This window comes from Pleurodeles waltl, chromosome 2_1, assembly GCF_031143425.1.
Source record: "Pleurodeles waltl isolate 20211129_DDA chromosome 2_1, aPleWal1.hap1.20221129, whole genome shotgun sequence".
Lineage (NCBI taxonomy): Eukaryota > Metazoa > Chordata > Amphibia > Caudata > Salamandridae > Pleurodeles > Pleurodeles waltl.
In genome coordinates this window covers 326,190,829-326,211,758 of record NC_090438.1, presented here as the reverse complement: position 1 = coordinate 326,211,758, position 20,930 = coordinate 326,190,829, and the positions used below count along the sequence as shown (strand labels likewise).

General features: G+C 43.8%; 1 protein-coding gene across 2 annotated transcripts in view; it reads left to right on the top strand.

Moving 5' to 3' along the window:
* Nucleotides 1–20,930, top strand: part of HTR2C (5-hydroxytryptamine receptor 2C) — a 3,940,131-nt gene that overhangs the window by 1,912,593 nt on the left and 2,006,608 nt on the right. For both annotated transcript variants that reach the window (XM_069206051.1, XM_069206060.1), the window contains exon 6: nt 20,434–20,505. The gene's annotated coding sequence lies outside the window, so the exon portion shown is untranslated. The remainder of the gene's footprint in view (nt 1–20,433; nt 20,506–20,930) is intronic.

Below are 20,930 nucleotides of genomic sequence, written 5' to 3'. Positions count from 1 at the left end.
CAAAAGCAACCACAGCACTGAAACTGCACTCTTAGCATCCACAAACATCATACGCATCAGACTGGACGGAGGAGGCACAGCCACACTCATCTTCCTGGTCCTCTCTGCCACAATTTACACCGCCTCCCACTCCACCCTCTGAGACTGACTGCCCAACGCCAGCATCTGTGACAAAGCCTGGATTGGATCAGGTCCTTCCTCACCGGAAGAAAACAGTGTCAGGCTACCTCCATTCACATCAGAACCTAAAGACACTTGCTGCGGAGTGCCCCAAGGATATTCACTCAGCCCAACGCTTTTCAACATCTATGTGCCCCGCTCACCAAGCAACACGGGCTAAACATAGTCTACTACTCCGATGACACCCAACTGATCGTGTCCCTGTCTGAGGACTCTGCTCAAAAGATACATTTCTTCAATGGGATGAGAGCTGTCGCCACCTGGATGGAGGCCAGCTGCCTTCAGCTCAACTCAGACAAGACATAGATCCTCATGATTGGCTCCACCCCTTCTGCCTTGAACGACTCCTTGTGGCCCACAGCTCTGGGTAACGCCCCCAACCCAACAGACCATGCACGCAACCTGGGCATCATCCTGGACTCCTCTCTATCGATGACCCACCAAGTCAACACCTCCTCTTTGTCATGTTTTCACACCCTTTGACTCCTGTGGAAAATTTTCAAGTGGATTTCCCCTGACACAAGGAAGACAGTCACCCACACACTCATCACTACCAGACTGGACTACAGCAATGCAATCTATGCTGGCATCAATAAGAAACTTCAATCAAGAATAGAAAGAGTACAGAATGCAGCAGCCAGACTCTTCCTGGACATTCCCCGACACAGCTGCATCTCCTCCCACCTCAGAGACCTTCACTGACTCCCAGTCAACAAGCGTATCACATACAAACTCCTGATGCACACCTACAAGGCACTGAACAACATAGGACAGGCATACTTCAACCACTGCCTCACCTTCTACTTACCCAACAGATGCCCCTATTTCGCTAAGATCGCCCGTGCAGCCATCCCCAAGATCCAGAAAAGTACAGCAGGAGGAAGATCCTTCTCCTACCTAACACCCCACACATGAAACACACTACCTCTCAAGCTCCGGCAGACAGCATCACTGAAGCAGTTCAGGAAGGACCACAAGACCTGGCTCTTCAACTGAGCAGCACACCCACATACACCACCTTGAGACCCTATGGGTGATTAGCCGTGCTCTACAAATCCTTGTTTGATTGATCGATATGGAGTACCAAAATGTACAGTTCTCTTAAACTGCTGTAAAACTAAAAATAGAAAATTATACATACATTTCTCTACCTATTAACACGTTATTAAAGTGGCAACAGGTAGGGAACAACAATAAATCCTACAATTTACTTATATCTAAGACCCTAACCCACAATGCAGCAGAAGACAGCCCAACAGTGCTGAAAAGAACATGGTTGCCTTTTACATTTGGTAAAGATAGAATTCACCAATCACATACTGTCTTATCATGCACATGTACTGCAGTATATTGCAATACCACAGTATAATGTGGCACAATATATAACTAAGTATTTTACAACTTATAACTTTAGCAGTACTTACACTATTCACACATAGTACAAAAATTAACATTTACACAAATAATATATTTTCCTACCACATTACATCTACATCTGCTCACACTATGTCTGTTTCAATTACCACACTCCACTCTACTACACTTTATGCCACTACTCACTAAGCCACTCCACTGTATGCTATTCCTCTGTAAGCAACTCCACTCTACAACACTACACTGTCATTCCACTCCATGCCACGCAACTTCACGCCACTCCATGCAACTTCACTCCATGCCAGTCCACTCTTCCCTACTACACTCTACCCTATTTCACTGTAAAAGACTACTGTACACTACTTTACCATATGCCATTCAACACTGCACCACTCCATTCTATGCACTACTCTCTACACCACTTTAAGCCTCTCCACAGTATGCTACTCCACAGTATGTCACTGCTGTTTACCCCACTACACTCTACCTCACTCCAATCTGCAACACTGCATTCTATGGTACTCCACTCTAAAAACACTCCACTGTGCTCTATTACACTCTACAGCACTTCACTCTGCCCCACTTCAGAATATACTGTTCCACTGTGTGCCACTCCAGTGTAAGCCATTCCACTGTACGCCACTCCAATCTATGCTATTCCACTCTATGCCACTACATTGTAATTCACTATGCTAGTCATTGTACAACACTCCACTGTATGCCACTTCACTCTATGCCACTCCACTGTATACCACTCCACTCTAATCCATTGTCCGCCGTGGCACTCTAACACTCAACTGTACGCTACTGCATCTTACACCACTCCAATCTACACTGTTCCATTGTATGCTGCTGAACTCTACAGCACTCTAGACTACGCAACTCTGCTGTATTTCACTACACTGTACTCCATTCCACTGTACACTAGTCCCCTGTACGCAATTGCACTCTATTCCACTCTGCCACTCTACTGTACACCACCCTACTGTATGCCACCCTAATATATGCTATTCCACTGTACGCCACTCCACTGTATGTCACTCCATTCTACGCCATTCTATGCCAATCCAGTCTGTGCCACTACACTGTATGCTGGTTCATGCTATGCTATTTCACTGTACTCACCTGCACTCTTACAACTACACTCTATGCTCTTCCACTCTACGCCTGTCCATTCCACACCACTCCACTGTATGCTGCTTGAGTTTACACAACTGCAATGTATGCTGTTCCACTGTATGCCACTCCACTTTGCCACTCCACCCTACGAAAATCCACTGTACATTATTACACTGTACATCACTCCATTCTGTGCCACTCCATGCCATTCCACTCTGTCAATCCACTCTACCCTGCTACACTCTATCCTATTCCACTGTACAACATTCCACTCTATGCCGCTCTACTCTACACTATTTCACCATGGGCCACTCCATTTTGTCAGTACATTGAGTGCCAGTTACACACAACAGTATTCCACTCCACTCCACTCTATGCTGCTCCAATGTATGCACTACTCTCTAAACTATTCTACCGTATGCCACTCCACTGTACAACATTTCACTCTATGCCAGTCCGCAATATGCTATCTCTGTAGAACATTACAGTCAATCCACATACACTCTACCCCACTCCACTCTACAACACTTCGCTCTACAGTATTCTACTGTACAACACTCCACTGCACACCACTCCACTGTAGGCTATTGTAACCACTCAACTGTACAATAGTCTATCCCAATCCACGATATTGTGCTACACTCTAGTCCATGCTACTCAACTGCACAAAATGTTAATCCCCTCTGCGACACTATACAACACAGCAGTCCACTCCACTGTACCACATGGCACTCCACTATACAACAATTTACTCCACTATATACTTCATCACTCCACTCCACACTACTGTACTCTAGAAAATGCTATTCCACTATATGCTTTGACACTCATTTACACTATACTTCACTGCATGACACTTTACCCCACTTAATGGCACTGTCCAACACTGTACTCTACATCACCTGACTTTACCATACTGTTCTCCACTCTCTACAACTTCCCTCTACAAAACTCTACTGCACTCTGTGCCACTATAACACATTGTACTCCACTCTGTGCCCCTACACTACACTGCACAACCCTCTTCTCCACAATTTCCAACACACCACTACACTGTACTGTACTGGACGTCCCTCCAATTTACTACAGTTTACTCACCTCTACACTACACCTACCACCTGTAGTGCACTCCACCTTGCTGGACTATACAGTATACCGATAAACAATACAACAATTTATTGTACTGTATACTATGCCACTCCACACTACCCCGCCACTCTACAACACTCGACTATACGTCACTCCACTCTACATCATTCTACTGTATGCTATTCCACTGTATACCACTTAATTGTACCACATTCCACTCCACAACTCTATTCTGTATGACAGTACACTGTATAGCACTCTTATAAAGAACAATAGAGAATTCAAAGGTGAGGCTCAGTTGGGGTCTCATTTTCATCATATTTCTGTGAAGGAAAATTAGGACATCTACAGGGATCCACAAAATTCCTACCATCCCCCAATTGGAATTCTACACCACTGGTGGGGCTGAGCCTAGCAACCACAACAGGTAAAGCTCCAAAACGCGACATGGACACATTATATTTTCCTACTGAACCTTTGTTAAAATGTTTTTTTTTTTTAAACATACACTTTCCTTACTTTTCAGTTAGGGAAAATTCATGAATCCACAAATTTCTGGTCACCCAGAGTTCTGACACTTTTCCAATAAACAGTACACCTCTTGAAGGGGTGCACCTAGTGCCCCAACATACCGGGGCAGAAATCACAATGTGGAGACATCAACATTTCCTGTCAAAAAATGACATAATTTTGCAGTGGGGTAGCTGCCTTATTTGGGCCTAGGCTCAGCCACCCAGTGTTCTCACATATCTTCCAATTAAAAGCCACTGTGTGGGTGAGCTAGCACCTGCAACAAGAAAAGCACCAAAATGCAACATTTACAGATCACATTTTTCAAAGCTGATCTTCTTTTGCAATGTGGATAGTTGTGGATATGGCGTCTAGTGTAGCTGTCACCCAGGGAAATCTACAATTCCCAGATATTTGTGAATGGCAGACACCCAGAAGAGTCCAGACTGATGTGTGTTGTGTGTATCTTACAACATTTTATTACCAACAATGCACTTCAAAGTTAAAACTTCACCTAAAAGCATACATTTTCCTCACATTTTTGTGATGGAATCTGTGGGGGTCCACAAAATTCCTACTACCCAGCCTTCCCTCACTTTTCCTCATAAAAATCCCAGCGGCAGGAATGGATCAACTCGGGGACAATGGCATTGCCCACAAAGGAATTTAATTTTGTGCCTAGACTGGAGGGTTTGGAGGGGAGACACAGAAGCCTAGGGAGCTGACCCCCCTCCCCAAAAAAAGAAAGACATCCCTAATGTCTAGATGGATTCCTGCGTGTTGTGCATCTATGATCCATGAGCAGGGATTGGTTTAAGAGGGGTATCCCTGGAAATGGGAGGCTCTCTTGTTTCCAGTGATGCCACCCTCAAGTGGAGAGGAGGTAGATAGCAGCGGAAATTACATCAAACGCTCTCAGAGCTGCACTCACCTGCTCCTTATGGCACTTTGCAGTGGGATCTGTGAGGCCAGTGCTCTGTAGGGCATGCTGACTTCACAGATGGGTTGGGGGAGCGGTGGAGCTGAAGTATATGAAATTCTGTGTCTACCCCCACAGGAGTCCACATTGGGAAAAACCTCCTGTGTGAGCACCAGAGGTTCCCTTGTCCCCCCTCACCAGGACGACCTAATGACATCCTCAGCACTCCTGTCTTCCTGCTGCCAGTAGCCGAGCCATTGGCTTCCAGGAAGAGGGTCATGAACAGCCAGCCTGGGCTGTGTATCTGAGCTTCAATCTCTAGAGCAAGGTTATGAGGCAAGCCAATTCCACACTGGTTTTCTGTCAGCAGCACAAATCATATTTTTTACTTTTCCAATAAAGTGATTAAAATCAAATTTCACAGTTGAATTAAATTTGAAAACTAAACAGACAATACCATTGAAAAGCATTTTCCCAGGCCAAGATAGAATTCAAGGAATGTTTATTCATATTCATCATTGTTAGAAATGGGGTCTTTGGTTGGCAGTCAGGTTACACCACTGTCCAAGCAAGGACCCTCACTCTAGTCAGGGTAAGTCACACAAAATCCAAAATATCCTGTGCCCACCCTCTGGTAGCTTGGCAGTGAGCAGTCAGGCTTAACTTAGAAGGCAATGTGTAAAGTATTTCTGCAATAAATCATACAATAACACCACATAGCACCACAAAAATACACCCCTCAGTTTTTAGAAAAACATATAATATTTATCTGGATAAATGCAGATCAAAATGATTAAAATGCAATAAGTATATGTTGAGATATCACTGAAAAGTGATATAAAGTGTCTTCAGTCTTTTAAAAGCAAAACAAAGTCTCTTTCAAGCACAAAGTACCTGGTTCGGCTGAAAAATCCCGCAAAGATCCACTGAGGAGGAGATGAGTGGAAACAAAGGGGTGTGCGTAAATTCGTCAGGCCGCACACGGCGATGCGTTGTTTAGTTTTCACTCGGGGATGGCTGTGCGTCGATTTTCGTTGCTCGGTCGTGGATCCTCTTCGGGTTGCGGAGTTTTCAGATGCCTCGGGGACGATGCATGTATTTCTGGTGCTGGCAAGACGAAGTCACAGGAGCTGCGTTGATCCGGTGGGTGTTGTGTCGAATTTTCGTCTCAGCCCCCACGCATATCCTGTGTTTGGGATGTGTCTGAGTGAATGCACAAGGGAGCTGTGAACTAAGCCCAGCCAGACGTGGATTGTAAGGCACAGAAGGATTTAAGTGCAGCAAAATGCTCACTTTCTAAAAGTGGCATTTCTAAAATAGTAATATTAAATCCAACTATACCAGTCAGCAGGAGTTTGTATCACCATCCTGGCCATACTAAACATGATCTTCCTACTCCTTTCAGATCAGCAGCTACCACTTCGACAATGTATGAGGGCAGCCCCAATGTTAGCCTATGAAGGGAGCTGGCCTCACAGTAGTGTAAAAAGGAATTCAGGAGTTTTACACTACCAGGACATGTAAACTACACAGGTACATGTCCTGCATTTTGTCCACACAGCACCCTGCCCTATGGGTTACCTAGGGCACACCTTAGGGGTGTCTTATCTGTAGAAAAAGGGAAGTTTAAGACTTGGCAAATACTTTTAAATGCCAAGTCGAAGTGGCAGTGTAACTGCACACACAGGCCTTGCAATGGCAGGCCCGAGGCATGGTTAAGGGACTACTTATGTTGGTGGCACAATCAGTGCTGCAGGCCCAGTAGTAGCATTTCATACACAGGGCCTGGCACACGTAGTGCACTTTACTGGGGAATTATAGGTAGGTTAAATAAGGCAATTGGTTGTGAACCAATGTTACCATGTTTGAAGGAAGAGAGCATATGCACTTTAGCACAGGGTAGCAGTGGTAAAGTGCGCAGAGCCCTGAAACCAGCGAAAACAGTGTCCAAAAAGTGGAGGGAGGCAGGCAAAAAGTTAGGGGTGACCACTCTAAGGCTGTCAGGTCTAACAGTCATGTTAATGGTAAATTCTGCTTTACCTGCTCAAAGACAAACAGTTTTTAACTGTTTCAAATATTTAGTATGTTTCAGTTTTATATATTTGGCACCCAACCCTGTGCTCCTACAAAGCACAGTTTAGGGGTGACTTAGCTAGCAAATAAATAATACTACGTTTTCCTTCAGTGGAAAGGTACTTTTCCTTGTTGCATGTAATTACAGTGTTTCAAACTGCGCTCATGCCACAATGCAAATGCTGTACTCATCTATAGGTGTTCTACGGGGCATTTAACGTCCAAGTCACTGATGCAATTTCAGTTTCAACGTATAAATATGTGAAAACTATTTTGCATTACAATTTTAGGGACATATCACTCGAAATGTGACACTGCATTACAGTCATAATACCACCAGAAATAAGGTCCACATATAGCAATCAGCGTAACCACAAAAATGTAGATTCCCTGTTGCCTGTTATTCTGAAATCTAAGATGTGTGCTATTTTGCTTAATAATTATTCCAGCTCACTTTGTAACATATTCATTTAAAAAGTAGGCCCCTATTTATAGGTTTGATTCTTGTCCTTCTGGATTACTTACAAGACATAGGTTTCATCTTCAAAACCAATTTTCAAAACCTGTCTTATTACAACATTAGGCATTGTATTGTTCTCATCATCATTTTATTCTGAGAATTATTTTCCATTCAGAAGTTGCTCTGTTATCTCCATTCGCCTTGAAAATGTTTTAATGGAGTAATAGCATAGTCTTTCGTAAATGCTTCCCATTCCACTTCCTGAAACTGAACGTCATTTCAAATCCATCAGCGTTACATTTTATGGGGAATCATCTGATTTCATTGTTAAAGTGCATTCTTTGCTTTATGTACATCAGATTAGATTCAAGTTCTTTTTTACTTAATTTATTTCACGAATTCAAGTTTAATTTCTGGTACCGGGATTTGTTGGATTTTAGTGCACCTTTTTTAAGTACTTCCACAGCAACAAGAGTGAAAATGTTAAGTTAAGATTGATTCAAATCACTCATGTTTTATTCCTTTCGCCTGATTTATTGGTTGCCTGGTTATAATTTTTCCCTCCTTTCTGTGTTTGATACTCGCTGCGTTACGTTATTCTTACTTCGCATGTTGCCATCCCCCTCATCAACTCTCCTGGCTTGTTAACTTGTTTGCCAATCCATTTTCCTTTTTCACATATTTCCCCCGTGAGATAGTGTTTTCTTTTGTGCTGATTACAAGCTTAAGAGATAGCATTGATGTTGAATTTTCTGTTTATTAATTGTTTTATTTATTAATCTCTATCGTTCTGGTAAACTCCTCCGCTCATTCAGCCTCTACGTCTAACCTAGAAATAATTTACCTTGGCAATTTGTATGTTAAATGGAGACCAGGCTCTCTAATACACGTGGAGGTCAAGCATTTGCAATAATCTCCTATTGTGCAGCGTGTGCTTTGAATACAGACTTTGCGGAGCAAAGAGGATCTCGACTTAGTCCACAGAAGCTTCATTTTGATTTGAAGCATCAATGTGTCTCAGCAGGTAGTTTTGCTGGAAACCTTTGTTACGATCGTTCTTTTGTCATCCTACTGCCCACCATTGCCCACCACTATCTTGTACATTATCAGTTTGCACATCAGTTTGAACAATAACTTTGTGTGGCTCAATGTGAACAAAACTGCAGTCCTAACATTTGGAGAAAAATAAACTCCCCTGGCTCTTCCATTAAAATGCCCATGAGAAGTGGAACCCTAAGAGCTCCTAAGCACTCATGTGAAAATTATAGGAGTTCTGTTTGACTACACACAAAATCACCAACAAAGTACATCTGCTTCACAGTATATCCACAATTTGCTTCATATTCGATTTAGCAAAAACACACCTATTAATCCATGGATTAGACAACTCTACTCCTCATCCATCTAGCTCAATGAATCATCGATAACGTTATCCAAATTACACAATATACAAAATAAAGGTAAGAATCATTTTTGGCCTGGAAAATCATGAGCACACCTCACTAATGGAAATGGTGTCCATGGACCATAAAATCAAGAGGCCCTGCAAGTCCATTTTTTGAAAAACCACCGACCTCTTCTAAATACTTTTCAGAACTATTCGCCTCAAAAAGTTGACAAGAAATCTGCATACAAGCAAAGTACAACACAATTGAGAAAAAAAGTATTTGGAGGGAAACTACTCAATAGCAAGCATCAAATTGTTAAACTCCCTCCTATTAGACTGCAAAACTAATTTCACTCAAAATATTCAAGCCAAAGCTGAAATCTGCATTCTTAAATAAATTCGACTACGACTCAATAGTTTTGTATTATTGGTATGTGTTAGAAATGGGGTCTTTGGTTTGCAGTCAGGTTACTCCCTGTCCAAGCAAGGACCATCACTCTAGTCAGGGTAAGTCACACACAGTCCAAATTATCCTGTGCCCACCCTCTGGTAGCTTGGCACTGAGTAGTCAGGTTTAACTTTGAAGGCAATGTGTAAAGTATGTGTGCAATAAACCATACAATACCACAATATAACACCACAAAAATACAACACACAGTGTGTAGAAAAATATATAATATTTATCTGGATAAATGCAGGTCAAAACGATTAAAGATGAAATAAGCAGATGTAGGGATATCACTGAAAGTGATATCAAGTGTCTTTAGAGTTAAGAGATTACTGTACTCCTAGAAACAACAAGTGTCTCTTACTGTGCAAAGTACCTGGTTTGCGTTGAAAAATCCTCGTAAGGAACCACAGAGGTTGAGATGCGTGTAAAACGGTGAGTGTGCATCGGTTTTGCCCCTTCGCACATGGACTTGCGTCGTTATTGCCCACGCTGGTAAGACGTTGCGTTGATTTCCAGCGCACTGACTTGGATCCTCTTCGGGTTACGGGGTTTTCAGATGCCCTGGGGATGATGCATGGAATCCTGGACTTGCGGAGCGAAGTCACAGCGGCTGCGTCGATTCTGGTAGGCGATGCGTGGAATTTTCTTCCTCACGGCAGGCACTGCTTCGATTCCTTTCAGGAAGTCGGGCAGCGTCGTTCGGAGTCGGCTTGTGTGGATCCAGTAGGGCTGTGCGTTGAAGTTCCAGTTGTGTCGCTGGCACTGCATCGATCTTTTGTTGCGAAGTCGGGCTGCGCCATTCTGGACTTGGCGTGTGGTGAAATTTTCACCGCGGGCAGGCTGGGTCATTCTTGGCAGGCGGTGCGTTGAATTTTCGCCGCACGGGGATTTCAGCTGCAGGAGAGAAGTCTTTTTGGTCCTGAGACTTCAGGGAACAGGAGACAAGCTCTATCCAAGCCCTTGGAGAGCACTTCTGCAGCACAGCAAGAGAGCAGCAAGACAGTAGGGCAACAAGAAGGCAGCAGTCCTCTTCAGAAAGCAGTCTGGTGAGTCCTTTAGGCAGCCAGGCAGTTCTTCTTGTCAGGGTGCAGGTTTTGGTTCAGGTTTCTTCTCCAGGAAGTGTCTGAGGTGGTAGGGCAGAGCCCTGTTTTTATACCCAAATGTGCCTTTGAAGTGGGGGAGACTTCAAAGAGTGGCTTAGAAGTGCACCAGGTCCCCTTTCAGTTTTATCCTGTCTGCCAGGGTCCCAATATGGGGTGTGGCAGTCCTTTGTGTGGGAGCAGGCCCTCCACCCTCCCAGCCCAATAAGACCCATTCAAAATGCAGATGTATGCAGGTGAAGCTGAGTATCCTGTGTTTGGGGTGTGTCTGAGTGAATGCACAAGGAGCTGTTAACTAAACCTAGCCAGACGTGGATTGTAAGGCACAGAAAGATTTAAGTGCAGAGAAATGCTCACTTTCTACAAGTGGCATTTCTAGAATAGTAATACTAAATCCAACTTCACCAGTCAGCAGGATTTTGTATAACTATTCTGGCCATACTAAATATGACCTTCCTACTCCTTTCAGATCGGCAGCTACCACTCAAACAATGTATGAGGGCAGCCCCAATGTTAGCCTGTGAAGGGAGCAGGCCTCACATTAGTGTAAAAACGAATTTAGGAGTTTTACACTACCAGGACATATAAACTACACAGGTACATGTCCTGCCTTTTACCTACACAGCACCCTGCCCTAGGGGCTACCAAGGGCACACCTTAGGGGTGACTTATATAGAAAAAGGGGAGTTTTAGGCTTGGCAAGTACTTTTAAATGCCAAGTCGAATTGGCAGTGAAACTGCACACACAGGCCTTGCAATGGCAGGCCTGAGGCAAGGTTAAGGGGCTACTGAGGTGGGTGGCACAATCAGTGCTGCAGGCCCACTAGTAGGTTTTAATCTACAGGCCCTGGGCACATATAGTGCACTCTGCTAGGGACTTATAAGTACATTAAATATCCCAATCGGGTGTGATCCACTGTTACAATTTTTAAGGGGATAGAGCATATGCACTTTAGCACTGGTTAGCAGTGGTAAAGTGCACAGAGTCTAAAAACCAGCATAAACAGTATCTCAAAAGTGGAGGGAGGCAGGCAAAAAGTTAGGGGTCACCACCCTAAGGCTGTCAGGTCTAACAGTATGCGTATCTATTCTCATCAGATCTAAAAGGTTGGCTCATTTTTTAGAGCTTTTGCTTAACATTGCCCCCACCATTTCCCACCTTTCTATCAATCACCTGTCATCAAAATCTACACTTCATTTCCAAAGTAAAGTTTTCCAAAGTTTATGTGGAAATATCTTCCTTTTGTATCTTAATAATTTTTTGTACTGTTGCCTACATCCATGAAAATGTTGCTCGTTGGAATCATTCAAGTGCCGGTTCTTCAGTGCTTGTGATAAGGTCTTTTTTAGCTTTAAACACTCTTCATCGAACCAGCCCTCCATCATTTTAGGATTGATTTGAGGATGCTTGATCTTTTCCTTTTTTGTTTGCAGTAGCAGATTATTAAAGTTATGCAGGAGGGGTATAGCGTCATTATCTGATGGGTTTAAGAACGTGCTAAGTAATGACAACCAGGTTTGGCTGGGAACACTCATATAAGGTTCATCCTCATTTGACCTTAATATGTTTTTCCTGTTTGGTCTCATAGTTATTGTTAGGCTATTTCCGTTGAATGGAGACTCCGCCTTCCCTGGGCTCGCGTCCGGATGGACTATCTCCATTAGCAGTGGGTCGTGATCACTCTCGATTCTGTCCCTTATTTCCATATCGATGACATAATGCCAGGCTTCGATGTTTATTGCCATATAGTCAATTATGCTTTGCCTTTTTCCAGTTCGAAAGGTAGATTTAAAGGTTTTATCTGACTTTGTTCTCCCATTTAATGTGCAAAGTCCTCCTTCTATTAATGCTTCAAAGATTAATTCTCCTTTCTTGGAGTCATTACAGCGTTGGATAAGAGGCGTTGGGATATTCCAAGCATAATCTTCCTCTGCTACTTGTTCGTCCCAGAGGATAGAATGAGGTTTAGTGTTGAAGTCACCACATATCAATAAAAAGGTTTTACAAGGTTGGAGAGAGCGATTGTTCGTGTGGCCTGGTACTGGGTTCCTCCGATCCATGGTTCTTTTGTTTAGGATATGTTCTTTAAGGAGCCGCACCCCTGGCATAACTTGAGCCCGGCTGATAGGTGGGAAGTACACATTTACTATTTCGAGTGACCATTCCTCGTATTTGACTGCGAGCGTCTGGATTCCCTTGCTTTGTACGGTGTGAGTTACTACGGAGTTCCTCAGTAATGAAGTTCTAATCCAAATACTCAGACCTCCCGAGGGTCTTCCTTTTTTTTGCTTGATTGCAGGTGAGTGGAAGGTGACGAACCCGTCTAGGTCAATAGCATGAGTAGACCAAGTTTCTTGGAAGCAGCTGATGTCTTGTTTTTTAATAAATTCAACCCAGTCTTTATCTTCCATTTTGTTTTTTAAACCTGCTATGTTCCAGCTTAGAATTTTTAATATGGGACTGATTTTATTTTTTATGTTCGAGTTATCCATTTTTTGCTACGAGCTTTTAAATGATTGCTCTTTGCATTTCTGTAACTGTGGGGGATTACCCCTACTGTTTCTAGGGGAATTAGCTACCAGGCGGAACCTCATATTACTCAAGTTTGTTCGTTCAGGGAGTTGTTGTTTGGAGCTGATTGCTCCCTGAAGTATCGAGCCAGAATTGCCTTTTGCCTCTTGCCTACGCATCATGTTTCGGTCTGTAGCTTTTTCAAGAAGTATTGTTGGATATGGTTCTATTTGCGGAGTAGCAATGGATATTCCCCAGGTCTTCACCGTGTTTGAACATTTTAAGATCTGTTCTGCTATCCAAGGTGAGGCCCAGACTGTTTCTGTTGATTCCCCGTTCTCTAATTCTTTTTTTGGTATGAATCTTACTGAAAGGAGATCTTTAGTTGTTACATTCTGTAAGGCTGGCAGGGAGTTGACAAGACATAAGATGTTGGACCTGTTCAGGATGTCGTGACTTCCTCTTGAGGAGTACTCAGGCATGAACAAGATCGTGGCTTCGGGCTTTTTCGTTGTTTCAGACCGGATCACAGTGTGCCCGCCACCTTCCTGCGACAGTCTTTCTTGGAGTTGGGTGTTCTCATTTTGTCTGTCTTGAGTGGTAGCTGCACGACTAGTAGGTGTTCGATTTACCTGGCCTTTTTCCCTCCCCAGTTTCACTTCTTTGTTCCTTTGTTCTTCGTAGGGTTCCCTTTTTGGAGGCCAATTGTCCCTTTTTCCTTTGATTTCATTGGTTTCCAGGTCCAGAGCTGGGCGCGATGGTGCAAGCGAATCAGTGATCCACCCAGGCTGGTTGCTGAGATTATAATTTCCAGGGCTGCCCTGAGAACAATATTTTGCCTTTGTCCGGGGTGCGGGAACTGGAGCTGTTGTGTTGTCCACGCACATGGTTGTTCTTATACTTTGCTCGTTTCGTATATACTCTGGGGTCTCTGCCCTACTATTTTCGCCTTTGCTATTATCTTGTTCTGCCCCCTCACTAATGGAGTTCGGAGGCGGCTGGCATTTTCCGTAGTGGTCTTCTACTATGTTTGAGTAGTGTACCTGAACTAAATGTTCAGTTTTTGTAGCTGGGAGGTGCTTATCGATACAAATGCTAGGTTTGAGTGTTCCTGGGCTCCATTTGGGTTGTTCGGTGGCTGGAGGATCATTTACCTCGTTTATCCCATGATTTGTTCCAGGGTCTTTTCCGGACCACCTTTCTTTGTCTAAGTCATGCCCAGATGCTTGGTGTCCCCTGGGGCCAGTGGGTATGCGGTTTATATGGGAATGGTGAGTGCAACTTTTGTCGCACAATAATCCGGGATTTTTATTTATAAAGTTAAAGACTTTATCAGTGGGTTTCTCAAAACTCTCCGACTTAATGCTTTTATCTTTATACTGACGTTGGGCGCTCTCATCACCTGTGTTCCTGATTTCTCCTATTAGGCCTATCTGTTGTAACATGTTTAAGGCCTTTCCTGCTGGTGCTTTTTTTTTTCCTCTATCTTTCTTCCATGTGTTTTTCCATCTGCCTGTTAGTTGAGGCCTTTTACCCGGTGGCCTTTTTTCTACTGTGTTTGGGACTTTGCTTCCAAATTCAGGACTTCCATTTGTTCTCTCCCTCTTAGGTGTCTGTTTTTTTGCATCTGGATAGTTCTCTCTTCCTGGGCCGAAGTGCCTTTCTATATTTTCTTTGTCTGCTGGCCCTTCAATTAAACTAGATTCTGTTTTTCCTAGCTCGTGAATGCACCCCTGTGTGCTTTTAAGGTTGTGTTTGCAGTCTTCGATTATGTCTTTGATTACTTTTGGGACTTCCAATAGTTTTTCCAGCAGCGGTCCACAAACTTGTCCATCCAACTTGTCCATTTTATCGGCCACTGCTTGATGCAACAGGTTTTCCCTAGTTACGCCCTCTACTAGGGCCATCCTGTAATCTATAGACTGTATTGAGGATGTAAGTTGTTTGGTCAGTTCAAGTTGATCATCAAATTTTTGAGATTGGGCCATGATCGTTGCTGCGATTGAGCCCAGTGTTGCACATATAACTTTCATGATACTAAGAATTGGTTGGTCTAGTGAGAGGTCATCTCCGTTTCCACTTTGTTCGTTGGTTATCTGACCTTCTGAATTTTTACCTTCCTTTCCTCTGTGGCCTATGATTATACTACCTTCCAGGAAGTTTAGGTCTTCTGATGTTATGCTGTTTAGTTGAGGGTCTGTGTTGCCAATAACGGAGTTGTCGAGTGAGGACAGCTCCAGACTGAAAGAACTACTGTTGAGTCTGCCCAGCATTAAATTAGTTTTGACAATTTGTCTTCCGCAGTGAAGCTGTGGCGCTGGGGTTTTATGGGTCTGTTTAGATGGTGAGCAGTCTGTTTCTGGACTCATTACATTTTGGAGCGCTGTGAATTCTGCTTGGGCACATTGTGGAGAGGATGTTAGTGAAAAATTCCCGGAGTTCAATAGTCCCGTTTGGGGGTCAGGATAAGGTGAATCGTTACCTTTTCTTTGCTCTCCCGAAAAGTTGCTCCACTTTGGGGGGTTATTTAACTCCACTTCACCATCCCCAAGAGGATTACTCATTGGGCAGAATAATTGCGATAAACCAAACGGTTGCTGTTGCAGCTGAAGTGGGCGAGTATCCTGGAGCCCGGTCGCTGGTAGCTCCAGTTCACCCCCCCCCATGTTGTAGCCACCCACTCCCCCCGATGGCTGTGATCGGAGGCCAGTGGCTTTAGGACTTTGCGTTTGCGGCTGTTCTGAGGTCAGGTTCACATGGTTGTAATAGTTAGTGATAGTGTTTGTTTTTGGTCTAGTTTTCCTTGCTCCCGTAGATCCACCCGGGCCCGGGTGCGTCGGTGTATACTTATGTCCCCTGCACAGAGGAATTAGAAGGCCCCCCACAGTTTCGCCTACAGTCTCTCCTGCATTCGGTAGGGCACCCCCTATATCGTCAGAGTCAGTATGGGCTGGCAAGCAAGGCAGTGTCACCACATCTAATGTCCCGCCTGACTCTTCTCCTGGCTTGGAATCGCTTTTGTTGGTGGGAGACCCGAATTGGACACCCTCTGCTGTGTCTGCTGTGTCCTCACCTAGGTTTGCGAATCCCCCCTGGGATTGCTGGATGGTTCTGGGGTCCTGGTCCTGATCCTGGTCTAACCCAAGGCTTTGTAGACTTTTGAGCTCCTGCTCTGATCTTTGGGAATCCGCTAGGTGAGTGAGCGCCTTGTTGGCCTCCCTAGCCTTCTTTGTTTTTCCTCTTGTCCCAACCATCCTCTGGTTACCGTTCGCCACTCCCACGTACCCCTCCCCTTGGCTCCTTGGTTCCTTACTGGGTTCCTTCCTTGCTTGGTCTTTAGAAGAGACCACCAACATCAACGACAAGTCCAAGTCCAAGGCCAAAGGCCAGCTAGGGCCAACTAGGGCTATGGCTAGAGCTGTTGCTGTGGCTGCGGCTGGGTGAGGCTGGGTGAGGCTGGGTGAGGTGGGTGAGGCGCGGTTGGGTACCGATGCCGGAGCTGAGGGCAGGGGCAGGAGCCGGGGAGGGAGGCAGGAGAGGGGTTCAATGGCCAGGATGGACTCCCTCCCCCCCACGAAGTCTGCTTACCCGGTCCCGGACAGTCCCGGTCAGTCCTCACCCGGTCTGCTCTTCCGCTCAGCGTCTTTTCCAGGAGGGGCTGCAGGAGGTCACAGGTCACAGGGGTCCACAGGGGATGGCTCCTTCTCCTTCTCCTTCTCCTTCTGGCTCCCTTTGGCTCCCTTTGACTCTGGCTTCTGGCTTTCCGGCTCCTCCAGCGCCCAGGTTACGCCTGGTCCTGCCGGAATGCCAACCTACAGCCGGGGCGCACAGAGATCCTCTGACCCCCCAAAGGCCGCGACAACGCCGTGCTCCGCGCTCCGTGCGTGAGCCGACCGGCAAGAGTTCTCCTCGGCCCCCAAAGCAGCAATAGTGGTTGTGGCAGTTGCGGCCGCGCTCGTGCTCCGCGCTGCACTCGGCGTCGTGAACCTCCCGGCGCCTACGTGAATACGTGCGTCTGTTTTCCAATTCCGACTGAACCCAACTCTGCGCTATCATGTGGTGTGCGCATAGACAGCCAAACGGAGGGAACCTTCATTTCACCTGTCTGCTTTCTCTTGGTACCTGTAAACTAGTCTTATATGTTGTTAGTTGTGCATAACAAATACATACATTCATATACAAATAACTTCTATTAGATTTTACTGCTGTTTCACATTACAAATATTCCCACTCCCTGACTTGTCCCACAGGGACTTTGAAGTCCTGCTGATTCACAAAGAAAGGCTCTGTATGACAAAATATATTTTTGTATAGGGTTGTAGTTTCACATCTTCTGAGGAAGGCACAAACACAAAAAGCTACATAAGTTGTAGCTTACACATACAAGAAAAATCCCAAGAGCTATGCCACTCTATTATGAAGCAGGTAATATAGTCAAACACTAGTTGCTCAATTGTGTGGGCACCCCATAGCTCAGCCATAACACAGCAATAAGAGTACTTAAAATGAGAGAAAACTTCAAAAGAGAACCACAGACCAACTCTTCAGTACACTCTGGACCTGTCAAAGTATTCCGAAGGACTGACTACCTTGTACTCTGGGGACTGCCTTGCTGCTTGAAGCCAGCCTTGTTTCTCAGAGGACTTCCCTCCTGCTTAAGGCCTGCCTTGTTCTTCAAAGGACTGCTCTGCTGTCTGAGGCATGCCTTGTTGCTTGAAGGAGAGAGGAATGTCTCCTTGTTTCCAGGAAAGAAGTGATTGATGCCAAGGATCAGTTGGCTGACCTGTTCTAAGTTACAGGAACACAACATACCCCAGAGGCCTTCTTGCAACTGCGGTACCTTACATATTGCAGCTGCATCCATTTGGAGCTGCATCTGGACCTCCCGGAGTCCTGCTGGCCTCTGATGTAGTGAGTCCCTGATCCCCAAGAGATACGAAGTAAAAGAGAAGTCTTGAAGTTTTGGATTATTTGTGAGAGGGAACGGGCCCATTTGTGCCAAAACTCTGATGCTCACGATGACTGCCAGCACAAAACTCCAGTTAAACCAACTTTTTATGATTTAGAGACTGCCAGCAATGACTAGCAGTGCCCGATCTGCACTTCTGGCTACAGCGGTGACAGCTTGGGGTGACCAGCAAAGCTCCAGCAACAATCATCTGTGATTCTTGACCATTGATTTTTCACTCTACATCAGTGACCGTCCACAATGCCAATGCAAGGATTTGTCTCGCTGGACTTTGAGAAGATAACTTTTTCAACAGGACTAACCTGGTCCCAGTATTCGGACCACGCTACCTCACAGTTTACCTGAATTTGTGAATATTCCCCAGTATATCACCACCAGATGGCAAAGTGAGTGACACTTTGTGCTTTTAGATGCTATACTTACCTACAGCTTTGAAATAGCTTATTTCTAGCTCTACCAATTGGATTTTTGTCATTCTGGTACCATTATATTTATCGGAATTTTCTCTATTATTCAAATTGTGTTTTATTTCACTTTATTACTTTTTGAGTGCTACATAAATATATTACACATTGCCTCTAAGTTCAGCCTGACTACTTTTCTGCCAAGCTACCAGAGGGTTGAATGCAAGTTAGATTAGTGGAGTTTGTGTTTCATCCTGACCGAGATTGTGCTTGATGAGGGTTGTCACCCACTCAATAAAAAAATCAATCTCCTACATCCCCAGTTCTGGAACAAAATCCTGAGCATATACATTCAGGGAAGGGGAAAACAAAGTCTTCCACTGCCCTTTTTGATACCATAGGGAGGATTCTTGAAAGAAAATGTCTTAATTTGTGGTGTTCCAATTACGTTTTTAAGTTTGAGTAAGCTAAACAGGAGATCCTAAAGCTGTATAAAGTTCTTACATATGCCGCTCCCACTTTTATGTCACTGTGCTATGGTTACTGATCCTAGTGGCTCCACAATACTTCGATGGTTCTTTGTATACTAAAATGTAAGATGGCTAAGGCATCACTAAAGATATTCCCCCTCCTCCCAACTGTACTCACTACTGACCATTTAAGCATAGTCTGCTGCAAAGGGATTCCAGTACACATTGCAGAGAATAGCTGAAATTCATCCCTTACAATAGAGATTTAGATCTTCCATTTGCCACTCTTTAAAAAAATACTTATGCGATACTTTCTAGTTACTTACAAGGCAATACAGTAGATTAATCCCACTCACCTTTTCAACTCATTGCTCATTTCCTTTTGAACCTTGTTTGCAGCAGTTTTTCATGAAGATTGTGGATGTGTGTGGGATGCTTAGAGGTGTGAAAGGTGTGGAAAGTTCTCAGCATTGATATTTTTCTTATTAGGACACAGCAGGTGAATTAAACACTCCTTATTCTCCCTGTCTTTTAAAGTAGCAAACGATATAGTAAATCACTTTTATTTGTGTGAAATTTAAGTTATCATTATGTTGTATTTTTAAACCTGGGAGTCTATTAAATACTGATTTAGGTACACCACACTAGTGGAGTTAAATGGATAAACCACGGAGAGGAAACCAAAGAGAGGAATGTTAATGCACTACACTATTATTGATAGCACCTCAACATCAGGGCAACCAAATAATGATGGCTTACATGTGTGTACTTAATATTCTAATAGACAGCAGTGGCTGCCTTGTTGGAGCTGACGTGAGGAGTAAAGGCATACTAGTATTACACAGCTCGTTAAAGGGGGGTGAGTGCAAAGTGGAAACAGCAAGGGATCACCCACCTAGATTGATTTTCTTACAAGTGAAAACTGGAGTGGGAAACAGAAGTGCTACCTCACATATTTAGGTCAGCTTCCCAAATTGCTCTGCCAGGAAGCCAACCAAGAAAGATTTGTCTTTCTAGAACCAGCTGAAGAGATCTAAGAAGCCCTGACTCATTTCCCTCGCATGACTGTATTGAAGCAAAGAGGTTCAGCCGTTTGTCACAAACCACAGTTGGTGTTTGGACAACTACTTTAGTATTTAGTCATTTGGCAGATCAGAAATTACATTAAAATTGAATGACTTTAGACAATATTTATTCGTAATTATCTGCTATACTAAAGTGATTTCATAAGTATTTGTTAGTATGCAACAAACTGCTTCTACTTATGAGGTTCCATGTTAGTAAGCTGAAATAATATGGGTATACAGTAATGTTAAAAAAACAAAAAACTCTGAATGGCATACTAAATAATCTGAGTTAAAAAGAAATATGCATCAATTGCTTTATCACTGATTAGATGTTTTTTTCAAATTTCAGGTGTTACACGCTTTTCAAGTCTTTCTAAAATCTCTGATATTACATAATTCAGCAGTGCTTTCCAAACTGCAGGTAAGATTATTTTGGTTTAAGTTTGTTCTGAGATACTTTAATCGTTACAGTAGTGTATAATGTTTTTTAGTTTTTTTCTATCCATCTATCTACATATATATATATATATATATATATATGTGTGTGTGTATATGTGTACTTTTCCCATCCCTCCTCCTCACATGTTTCAAGTGTTCAGTTATGAACAATTGATCAATTATATATTGACATACCTTCTCTTTACATTAACCTTGTCTGCTCAACTTTATACACACCAGGCTTGTCGAGCCTATTTTTAAATATTTCTATGCTCATAAATTTAGTCAATGCATGAAAATCTTCATCACCACATATATGTTCCTTGTCTTGATTCACCAAGACAGGATCTGCACGTGGAAGAGTCCACTAGATGTCCCTACCCTATTTGTCTGCTAATGGCTTGCTAG